This window comes from Lissotriton vulgaris, chromosome 4_1, assembly GCF_964263255.1.
Source record: "Lissotriton vulgaris chromosome 4_1, aLisVul1.2, whole genome shotgun sequence".
Taxonomy (NCBI): Eukaryota; Metazoa; Chordata; class Amphibia; order Caudata; family Salamandridae; genus Lissotriton; species Lissotriton vulgaris.
The window spans coordinates 1,503,903,591-1,503,915,886 of NC_141691.1; the positions used below are offsets into that span (position 1 = coordinate 1,503,903,591).

The 12,296-nt window shown below is 45.2% G+C and overlaps 1 protein-coding gene across 7 annotated transcripts in view; it reads right to left on the minus strand.

Moving 5' to 3' along the window:
• Positions 1-12,296, minus strand: part of RB1CC1 (RB1 inducible coiled-coil 1) — a 544,646-nt gene that overhangs the window by 38,119 nt on the left and 494,231 nt on the right. The gene's annotated exons all lie outside the window — the stretch shown is intronic.

Here is a 12,296-nt window from a genome sequence, read left to right on the forward strand (position 1 = left end):
GCTGAAGGCCGTGAGCTATGCACTGCTTCAACATGCCTACCCCAATAAGGGACACTGAGTATAATGCTTGTTATCAGGTTAAACGCTAAAGGCGGACGAAAAGGGCAGGCTAATAACGTTATTTCGTAATTAGATTTGTAAACAAAAAAGTAAAGACAATGACGCAGATTTTTCTAAACCTTGCATGCATACTGCCAACGATTGTGTGTATCGAAAAATCTGGGCATAAGAATAATGACCACTCATTACAAAACTATCAAACTATTACCAATATGGAAAGAATACACAAACAAGGACATATGCAAAATGCAAAAAAAAAAAACAAGATGAAGTTAAGCCCTTTATAGGACAGAAATTTTTTTGCAAATCAACAAAAAACGTACAAATCTGAAACAAAATACAGAGCAGAAAGCAACTGTGCACATTTGCATAATTAGACTGTTTAAAGCTTGCAAGCGACTTGTTTCTAAACCCATGTTTATGGTGTATCAAAATATAATATGCCCTTCACAGGTACTTTGGATTTTAGACAGTTAAAGAAGAACTTTTATTTTCAACGGTTAATATTAATTTGAAACATTTTAATGGAGTTGGCTTCCTTCATTTATTGCCTTCTACTCTAGCTGCTTTACCGGCCTCTCTCAGGTGAATCTGCCCACATGCACCAGCGGATAAGGCACATCATACAGAGAATGGGCAGCCAGTCAACCTGCGGCCAGCTGTGAATGGTGGAAGACCTATTACAACCTTGGAATTTTGAGAGCTCCACTGAAGACAATGGAGCCGCAGCGGCATATATGAACTGGTATAGGCCCGCTGCACTTAACATTTCAAAGTACTAGTAAACAGCCTCGGCCTTTCTCTTACCCTGCCTTTTCAAAATACATGGAGTGGGCAGGGGAAAGGCAGAGGCTGTGCCGCAGGACACACCGGAGACTTCCCCCTCACGCCTCCCTATCTCAGTCACTGGGGCATCGGAAGGACGGAAGGACAATGCTGCGCAGCTCCAGTGTCTCCCGGGCTTCGCCAGGCCGTGGAGTACTAGGGGCTGACTTCCGTCCCTTTTCATAGCTCTCGCTGTAAATGTTCAAAAGCCAACAGCCTTGGCCCTGCGCACAGCTGTTTGCTGTAGAAGATTCACCGCCCAACTGTGGTCTCAGTGAGGCCCTTGTTTGACTAATTAGAACATTCTGCTCTGATTAGGCAGAATGTTGTATTAGCTTTACAGCCCGCCGTAGCTGGGCCATTCCAGTCATTAAAGGACCGCTCCCTTGCTTAACGCTGGAGTGGGCCTTTAATAGTGAGTATTACCTGCTACGGCGGACTACATTTCTATATTGTGTTTCATAACACTCGCATATCAGCGTCCAAGGCCCTCAACAGTGCCATTCACTGCGCATAATTGCAGGCGCGTGTTAAGTACTCCGTCTTGGTGAATGAGTAGGCCTTTTTTCAAGTCCTAGTGTCCAGCTGTACTATCTGTGAAAGTAGTTCTATTTTTTTTTCATCAGTCTGATTACGGAGACTAAGTGAAATGGCGCCTAAAATGACTGTACTGAGTCAAGCTGATTGCTGCTGAATCCTCAGTTAAAGACATTACTCTTTACATGCCAAAATAACACCTTTATGTGTACTATTTCCACTCATTGCGCCTTTCCTACTGAGAATAAAAAGTGATGATGAAGCAGGTAGGCTAGTTTGAGTGTGGTGTGATTAATCTACTTCACATATCCCACTAGATGTGTGTGCTAAGGCTGTACCACTTATATTCAACCAATAACAAAATACAATTTGAAAACGCTATTCAAGGGCCGTGATTTTCGGTTGTGTGTATGCGTGTATACAGCAGGTTATGGACTCGTCTTCTTTAACTTTTCCTGAAAGTAATCCCAAACCTGAATCCGTTACAGTGTTGCATGAGGCCAGGCATCTATGCCTTTTCCCTCAACACATTTATCTATTACACCAGTTGGTGCTGCTTCTTTTGTCTTCCTTTGGGACTTGAAGGAGGGCACAGATGTCCTCAACTTACCAATGTCTCATGCTACACCTAGGCCTGCGCGAAATTCAAATTAGGGGTACTTTACCACCCCTACATGGCTGGTGCAAAATGAGCCATGACAAAGTCACTGGTGGTGTTTTGTGCTTAAAATACCAAACACGTAATTCCCTTCAGGTGACTCACTGTTCAGATTCCCAAGCTGCCTTGGAAATCCGAATGAAGGTTCATTCGAAGCTTGAGTCCCCTTCAGGGCCCAGGAGGCCGGATATATTTTCTGAAAGGTACCCCTCTGTCACTTGGTGTGAATGGGCACTGTTCAGGAAGGCACAGCGTGAGGCACCTGGGGACCTGATTTTGGTGTTGCAAGGTGCCCGGGATGGGCACATGTAGGAATGGGGAGGCCTTCACTGCGTGCCCAGTATAAGAAACCCATACCAGACCCCAGGTCAGAGCCCCGTATGGCCCAGGGTGGAAGCCCCGAACCCTATGATCTCTTCTCTGACCCACCGTCTCGAAAAGTGCCAGCAACAGAATCCAGCAGGCCCAGGGAGGTTTCCACTGCTTGTTTGGCTTTAAATGCTTTGACTGGGCCCCTAAGGCCCTAGGGTAGAAGAAACCAGCCCTGGGCTCCGTTCCCTTACCCACTGTGTCTGAGAGTCTTGTTGAAGTGACTGACCGGTCTGGGGAGCCCTCCCTTGCTTGTCCAGGTTCAGTAACAGGGCTCCAGGACAGAGCCCCAGTGGGCATGGGGTAGAAGCCCCAAGTCCTCGGCTCCCTTCTGCAGCCCGCTGTGTCACGAAGTGCATAGGATGGGGTTATGCAGGCACAGAGAAGTCTCCCCTGCTTGTCTGTGTTCAGAAGCTCTGACAGGTCCCTGGATCACAGCCCCAGCGGGCACTGGGTTGGAAGTCCCTAGCCCTGGGCTCCTTTTGCCAGCCTGCTGTGAGACAAAGTGCATGGGGTGAGGTCCTTGAGGGTCAGCCAGGTCACCCCTCCTTATTTGGGTTTAGAATCTCTGACCAGGCCACGGGACAGAGCCCCAGGGGTAGAAGCCCCATTTCTTGGGTTCCCTTCTTCAGCCGACCGTGTTGCAAAGTGCCCAGAATGGGGTCCCGCAATCCTGGGGAAGTCCCCCCTGCAACAGACACCTACCCCCACTAAAGATTTGCACCATGACCGCTGTGTTAAAAGAACGAAAGGTTTGCATTGGCAGCCCTTTGACCCCTGCAAAGAGTACTTTATGGGACGCCGAGATCCACGGCCAAGTAGCCACCATTCACTTCTGGACCGAGAACTCAACCATACTTCTTCCTGTGGAATGCACGGTGTCTGGAGCATCCATTAAGCATCTTTAATCCTGCATCCCTCAGTATCAGGACTACTCCATAGAAGTCAAAGGCAATTGTCCTGTAAAGTTTGCAACTCTCTCTAAAAATACTCTGGTGGCCAGGTAATTGTCCAAAGATTCTTTTTAGGAGTCATAGACCTCCATCCTGTCTGATTTGGTCACCCAACCCAAGCTGGAGTCTCCAAACTCAGTGTCACAAACTCTTACAAACTTATCAAAAGTTTACAATGTTTTGACATGCTATGCTTGTTTACAGTTGAAATGCTTTATATCCCCGGAACCCTGCAGTAGATATTGGTCATCAAGGACTCTAAAAATACATATAAATAGGCTCTATTTTTATAAATTGTTGTTTTGTCTCTTGTGTGACTTTCTTATTCCGCCGTTTGGTGCAGAAAATGCTTTACACATTGTTCCTTTGCAAAGCCTTGCTGCTCAGACGCATAGCTACCCAGGGTTAAGGTTTTTAAAAGAGCCTGACGGGACTCAGGACAGGATTTGCAACTGTACTGCATGATAAGGCCTCACAGGCATATCATAAATACACCCAGATCCTCACATTGATCCAACAATGATAATCTTTTACCTGAAAGTATCAGCTGGCTACCTTGGGGCCAACAGGAGTTATCCAGATGAGCTCAAATGTTAATGTGTAATCAAAGTAAATAATGGTGTATTGACCTCTTACATTCACTTGTCAAAAGACTTTTTATTCCCACAGAACCATTTGGCAGACAACCACAAAATCTGTTTTCACTCTTAGGTGCATATTGTTGCTCATCACTTAAGCACTGGCACTCACCAATCACCAATCACCCAAGACTTGACTTTAACAGCACATTCCTCCTGTACTGATACAAAAATATAAGCCACATATTAAATTTACCCACACAGTCTTTTGTCTGTTGGGTTAAGACTCTTTCCCCCATCACGTCTCTCCAATATTTCTGAGGGCACGGTGGCCCTCCACCTTCACTTCTAAAAAGAGGTCTGAATATTGTAGTATTTAGTCGGGAAGCCGCATATACGGCCTCTTTTGCACTTGACCAAAATGAAGAGTTCCGCCCATTAAAAATGTAAAGGTGCAATGTGTGCGCATGTGAATTCAATATTATCAAACTGACTAGGGTAGAAAGTCTTTTCTTCAGTGGTCAATTTGTAAAACAAAAATAAAAATAATAAGTGCCATGTTCTGGTCAGGAGGCTGCTTGCACCAGCCCATTGCTACTGTTAGCGCCACCTAAAACAGAACCAACTACTAACCATGTATGTGGGGAGAGTATGTGGTGTAATTGCCACAGCTGCTGACTTTGGAGCTAGGGAATCAGGTTAGAGTCTGGCGTCGGCTCAACATCCTGTGATTCTGGGAAAATCACTTGATCTCTCTGTAAAAGAATGTGTCCTTATCTGGTGCTCATAAAAAGCACCAGTTACAATGATTAAGTGCTGGTGCTGAGCAAAGCAAACTACTGGCTCAAATTAAGCACTGCTTTAACTAGATTTATTTTGTGTACCCCGCGCCACATATTACACAGCGTTTTGCCTAAAGAAATGCCTTAAGGAAACACATTAAATACACAGAAGAATTTGGCAGTCAAAAGTAAGCACTAGCGTAAACAAGAGACTAAAAGAAGGCAATACTAACTACAAACAGTTAATGTGTACCCTTAACTGTGATAGCATGGGGAATAGCTACATACCAGTATTTAGCCTTCATTATCTCCCTACACCAGGATTTTAAAACAATAATCGTCTGCAAAACCATTAAGCAATTCAGACCAGGGGCCTGATTATGATCAAGGTGGACGGGAGAGTACCACAAACATGAGGGATATCCCGTCTGCCTGTTACAATTTCCATAGCATATCATTAAGCGTGTGATATGGCGGTCATGATTGTGACGGAGTATCCCATCCGCCAAGATCTTAATAAGGCCTTATGTGTTAAGAACTATTTAGTGGAGGGGCTTCAAACTTCTCTAGGACTTCCTCATTGGTTCGACAGGTCAAGGCGCATAACTGTGGCATACGTTTATTAAAGCAGTAGTCTAAACTTCGTCACCTAGCGTACCACATTATTCCTCTTCCTAATTACTTACAAAACAGGCTTGAACATTATGATCAAACTTGTAAAAACCGGTTGGGAAATTTGTAATAAATGGATTTCTGTTTGCATGTTAATACTTTATAAGTGTTTTGCCAGTATTCCTTTTCTTAATAAAACTTCAAAACCTCTTTCTTCACTACTAAATTAATCAGTGGGACTAATACAAAAAACCAAAACACGGAAAAGCAGACATTTTTAACATGGGAAAATGTCTTCAGATATTGGGTGAAATGTACCGTTGCTGATGAATTATGAGAGCGACTAATTAAAATAGACGGTCAACTAAAGAAGGTCACCAGCTGCAGAAACGAGGCATTAAATTCGTCCCTTCCTGAAGCTGAGGTCATTTACACATGACCTGCCTGCAGGATGAGAACAATGACAGACACCACATTCTGTTGATTCTACATATTCAGAGACACCCAAGGAAGAACACCGCGACTGGTCTCCATTGGGACTGAGAAACTTAGGTTGGCTCAGCCAGTGTACCATGTAATTTATACAGAGACAACTGGGATCATAATATGATAATTTCTTCATTAGTCTGTTGAGTGTACAGCTCACTTTTTTTTCATTTTCTTCTGTTATCGCCCGATCTCTGATTCCTTTAAAAATATATTTTTTTAAGGTTTGAAACAGCAAGTTAACTAGTATTGACAGAGCTAGAAGAAAGAAGCAAGACTTTATTAATCATCATAGTCCTGGTATCTTGGTTGGTGAAATGTTGCTACTTACAGGCTCAGCTCAATCCAAAGGAAAGAACCAGGAACTAAAAGAGACTTTAGCAGGTCTCTAGAGTGGGATCTTCAAGATGGCTGCATAGAAAAAAAGATCCTGCTCAAGGACCTGATCCGTCCTTAATTCTGATGGCATACCTTTCGTATGTCGGAATTCACTAGTTTATCCATACATGGATTTAGCCAACCAATCCTGTGGAGAGTGGAGTGTAGTTGCTTCTGCTGAGTGTATCAACTGACCAGAAGGTGGACACTGACTTAGTCTCACTGAAAGTGCACTCCCTCACACTGTTGTGTGGGACAGTGGCAGAGGTTGAAAACCACCTGTGAGACTTTGAAGATGGAGCATTCCAGGAAAGAAACTGGACCACGTAGCGCAAATGTTGAAGGATTTGAAGAAGATCCCCGGAGACAAATCAATATCTCGAGGGGCAGTCATAGAGAAATAAGTTCTGCATCACTGGAATACAGGAATCTACTCAAACAGTCCTGTGGAATTATTTGCCAAGCCTGCTAGAGAACTCATCCCTCCATCCCCCACCTCCTATACTTTGTTGTCTTACTTCGTTTTTGAGAGGGCATATAGCTCAATGGGGTATCGGTCGGTCCCAGAAATCCCCCACTGCCCCCTATTGCTTATTCTGAGTGGTTATGACAGAGACTATGCTCTCAATGCAGTGGCGGCAAAAGGAAAACTGCATTTAGAGGGATCTAAAGTGTGTGTCAGACCCTGTTCGTGTGGGTCGTGAGTCACGCAGCTACAGTGTTGGGGCTGAGGTCGTTTGCCTTTGGATGTCCTGGGGTCCGTCCTACAATGCCTCTGCAAACTAGGCCAAGGAGAACCCCTTCCGCACTTAACTCTTCAGAAAGTGAATTTAGCATATATTTGTGCCTTATTATATATAGGAACAATAAAAACTTCAATGCTCATGTTTGCCTTAAAATGTGCCGTTACATTTTATTAATGAATATCTATGTCATTTCTATACCAGCCCAAATACCACTAAAATCTTAGTATTCCTATACATTAACCTCACCCTTTCAAATACTACAGCAATTTAATGTCTCTGTTCTTGTTAGTGAATGGCATTATGGGCAGGCTGCTACGCGAGTTCAGCCAGCATGCTGTGGCCCCTACCTGCACTTGCTCCCTACTTCTTGTTGATCCTGTGCCAATTCTCACCTACTCAACCTTTTTGTCGCTATCCCTTAGCGGGGGGTCCGAGTGAGGCAATGCCCCTAATGTTTCGTAATATTACTAAAGAAATACTTTAGGACTTTAGGACTCTTTTAGGACTTTAGCACAAGGCACTTTCTTTGTCTCCAGAACCTCAGACCTAAACTGCTGTTTTTTTAACGACCCCGGTTTTAATAATGCACTCATTGTAGGACATTTGTATCTGCACCTTGCCGTAGACAATGATCATGCACAGCCCCACTTTCAACAACAACTGCCCCAGGTTAGTTACAGCTCACTTCACTTTATTCTTCTTCCTATGGTTTAAAGTAACCTATTCATGAATAGATTAAGTCATCCATAAAGCCATTATGTTTCTTTGAATGTATGTTGCTAAAAGTGTTGGGTTTCTGACAGATATTTGTTTCTATTTACCATGTCATGCCCTATCTATGGCTTAAATCCATTTACGATTAAATGCGTTATTTATGGAGCTTTTTAATGTATTTTTATGCATTTGTAAACATTTTAATTACCGTCATATTACACTGACCTAGATGGACTTGACTGTCAACATAAAGCATTATTACACTTGAAACTACAGCCATTTAAGTAAAATGTGTATAATTGCACATTTTACTGAACCGTGCTAGAAAAGCATAGCCTAGGTTTGAGGTTCGAACAACACAGTGATGATTTCAGAAAAATCTAGAGCCTGCTTATGTTAATAATACTTGGTGTACACTGTCACAGGCTTATCACATTCTTTACCATGAGAAGAAATTTCAGCATTACATGCTCCAACTGATTAAACGAAAAGCTCTGGTCCGTTAAAATGGCAATTGCCTTGCATTATATTTGGTCTCTTATGGGCTACTTTGCATTAAACAATTTAGACTACCTCAAGTGTTCTTTTTTACACTCCCAGTGGTAGCGATGGTCAGCAGTCTCAGGCTTCTCAATGAGGTAGTGTGGGGGACAGCAAGCTCAGCACTCAAAAAGCACTCAGTAGCGCATTAACTGATTGTCTGATCTAGTGCTCACCTTTTGCAAAAAGAAAGAATTTGAATACACTTTTAAACAAAAATACACACTACAAAATGCAGGCACTGTTTCACTGGCGCAGACCCGCTGTATCTTAGTGCAAGGTATTCCTTCACTCCTCCACTTCCCTTTAATGTAAGATAACGTATAATGTGGCTCGGGTCAGGCAGAGGTGCAGTGTTACCCGCCTCTGACTTTCAGAAATGTGCACCCAGTTACAACAGTTCTCTCGCCATGAACCAGTTATCTTTAGCCAATCGTCGACAGGGCTCGGGTCTGCAGCTAACATCAACACTTCCTCCTCCTTGAGCAGCAGCACTCTGGCTCGGTCTGGAGTGTAGCAGCTGTAGGAAGGCTCCAGAGGTCATGGGTGCAACTGTTAACCCTCTTAAGGGGCCCGCCTCCTCCGACACCTCTGTCTACAATGCATGGTGGTTGATCTGTCTCAGGTGCAATTGGCATACACTTCAGGATAGTTTCAGCCACCCCTTGAGGTCTCAGTGGCACCTTTCTCATCCGGGAACACTTCAAGACAGTGCAATGGCTTCAACCAATGCAGTCAGGAGAGGTGACACCCTGATCCGGGACCATGCCCGTCATCATCCAAGTAGTCTTTTTGGGTGGACAGATACACACTGCTGCGTCACGTGGAGGTATTCGGCTCAGTTAAGAAACTCCATCTTTATATGCTTGTGTTGTTAAGTTGCGTTCTCTCTCCTTAAGCATGATGACATTTGACACATTTATTTGCATGCACACATAAGATAACATTTCTCGAACTTAGTTTGCTTACAATATCACTTCGTAGCCACTATATCAGAACACCTTGAACACTCTGTACAAGGGCTAAGTTCAGCCCCCAAGATGTTATATGTTTTTGGCCACTCTGTAACAGAGCTATCACAATAGAATGAACAATAGCGACATAACTGGGGCTTCGGCACTGAAACATGGAGGATGTTACTATATATAGGGCAACAAGCCTTTTGTTTTTTCAGAGAAGCATTTTGCTGGTGGCACGGAGAGGTCGGTCCATGCAAGAATTCCAGCTCAGCTGATTCCCATCACCTTATACCAGGGAGGCTGTCCAACTTTACATCAAGACAGGCAGCTTGCTGACATTAACTCACAGATATTGGGGAGTTAGACCACCGACAGGGATTTGACAGATCCACTGACCTTAGACACGATAGGGTAGAATGTGCTAGGTAGGAGTGTACTTTATTACAGTACTTGGATCCGGAAGACTTTTCTTTGAGCAATAACCCCTGTGAGCCGGTCGGCTGCACATCACGTGTGGCATCGTCTGCGCAGGAAGGGATCCCCTAATCACCTATATAGGCGCCACCATTGTGCCCTGATGTTAATTACTTTTTCAGGACTTTCCAAGCCAGAAGCACAGAGCCATAAAGTATACCTGACATTGGTGCGTTTGAAAACTGGGGCCCTCACTAGGATGAAGCTTGACCCTAGAAACCCATCCGCAGTGCGGAGAGGATTAGTGGGTTGGTATTGAATCTGCGGCTAGATTCTGTCTCTACCAGATAAGGAATTCCCGAAGGCAAGTAACTTGTTCATCTGATAGAGACAACAAGCAGCAGATTCCTTACCTTTGAATAGATACCCAAGAAATACCATCCACGGAGGTAGGACTGCGCACAAGTTCAGACTAGGAAATCCTGCAGTACTGAACCGACGGAATGAGCGTCAGGGCAGATTTGACTGTCTAGGCAGTAATGTTTGATAAACATGTGCAGAAATGACCATGTTGCTGCCTGACAAATGTCCAGTACTGGGACCCCAAATGCTAACGCAATGGAATGAACCTTAACACCTTTGAGTCTCATGACGAGCTCAGCTTGTCATGAGCCACGGTGCTCGTGTGCTCATGACGAGCTGAGCTTGTAATGACCGTTAGAACGCTCGCATGCTGGGCAAATTCCCATTCTGTGCGAGCGTTCTAAAATAACGGGTGTGGTCGTGACGACCACCGTGGCTCATGACGAGCAGAGCTCGTCATGAGCACGGGGTGCTGTGCGCGCCACCCCCGCCCCTAGCACAACAGGGGAATTTGCCCAGCTGTAAACGGGTTAATCCTTCAGAAGGCTGCTTATTTGCCAGGTATGCTCAGACGTGAGTCCCTTGCTCACTTTGCCACTGGATTCAAGCAAGCCGGGCTGAAGACGGCTGGAATGCCAGAAATCGGTCCTCGGAAGCTTGTTTCCGGTCCAGGGAAGACATGGCTTGGCAGTTCGGGCTGGGCTGTTCCCATGAGACACAGGGTCAGACTGATTTGCATATAGCCATGTCTGAACTGGGGTGGCAGAGTGGGCTAAAGAACGGTAATGGATTAAACCCAGATCTTTTGACTGGGTGTGAGTGTTTGATTGATTGATTCAGATGCTCTGTCCATCACCACCCTCTTTTGTACCGCTTATTTGCCAGAGCATAACAAACCTTGACGCGGAGGATGACCAATCGCAGAGTCCTCTGATCTTCACCTCTCCCAGATGGCTACCCCATCCCAAGAGTGACTATCTGTCACTACTGTAAGATTTTGTTGGGTAAGGGATAGGGGTCTGCCTCAATCGCGGTTCGTAATTCACAGCTGCAGGTCTCGTGCAGTGCAATCATAAGGACTATGTCGGAAAGATTCCCCTGATGTTGTGCCCAATCGAACTTCAGGTCCCACTGCAGAGTAAACATCTGGCATGTGTTGCTAGCAGGATGCAGGAGGCTATGAGGACCAGAGCATCAGAGTCATTTGCACTGAAATCCAGGATAGAGGCTGAAACCTCTCTATCATAGCCTGAATATCCTGGACTTGTTGCTAAGGAGGATAGGCCCGAAACTGCACTGTGTCTTGAATAGCTCAGATGAAAGTGAGTGTCTGAAAGGGAGACAGGTGTGTCTTCGGTATGTTGATAGAGAACCCCAGCAAATGAAGGAGGTTCTAAGTAGTCTAGAGGTGGGAGATGGTAGCCTGGAGCGAGCCTGCCTTCAGCAGCCAGTCGTCGAGATAGGGAAAGAATGTCACCCCTGATCTGCGCAGATGAGCTGCGGAGTCTGCCTTCAGCAACAAGCTGTGGATGTAGGGAAAGACTGGTACCCCTGATCTGCACAGAAGAGCTGTGACCACCGCCATCATCTTGGTGAACACGCGAGGGGAACTGGTAAGACCAAAGGGGAGCATTGTGAACTGAAAGTGCCTGTAGCCTACACTAAACCACAAGTAGCGTCAATGAACAGGCAGGACGGGGATGTGAAAATAGGCATACCGCAAGCCCAAAGCTATCATCCAGTCTCTAGGGACCAGCGCCGATAAGCCCTGCGCACCACAATTGCATAAGATGCAGCCTCCTCCATAGCCATGGGAGGAGGAGAAAGCATGCCATTGTGCGGGGAGATATCTAGACCACTGGCCTCACCCAATCCCTCATACCAGTCCTTGTCTTGGTTATAATCGCTGGTATTCTAAAGGGTCCAGTAGCCCCTCTGAAGTTCCGTGACGATTTGAACCCGTGTTTTCAATATTGTCGGAAATACATAATATTGGTATCTACGAACCGCAAATGATCCATTTAGCATACCCTGGTGTTTTCGCTATACTACGAGCAAGAGCACTCCTGTTATGAACACATTTCTGATCTACCCACGGCATCCATCTTAGATCATGGCCGCCATTTTGTGTTTCTTGCCCTCACATACGCAATAACCTCTGATCACTTCATTTCGATTAAGGACACGTAGCCTTAGCCGGAGATTCACCTCTTTCATGACACGTGCACCTTAAACCAGATCACGCTGTAGCTGCATGACTCGACAAAGGCTGCCTCCTCTGCCCGAGGCCAGCCCACCTGAACTGGTTCTCGTGTCCATTGT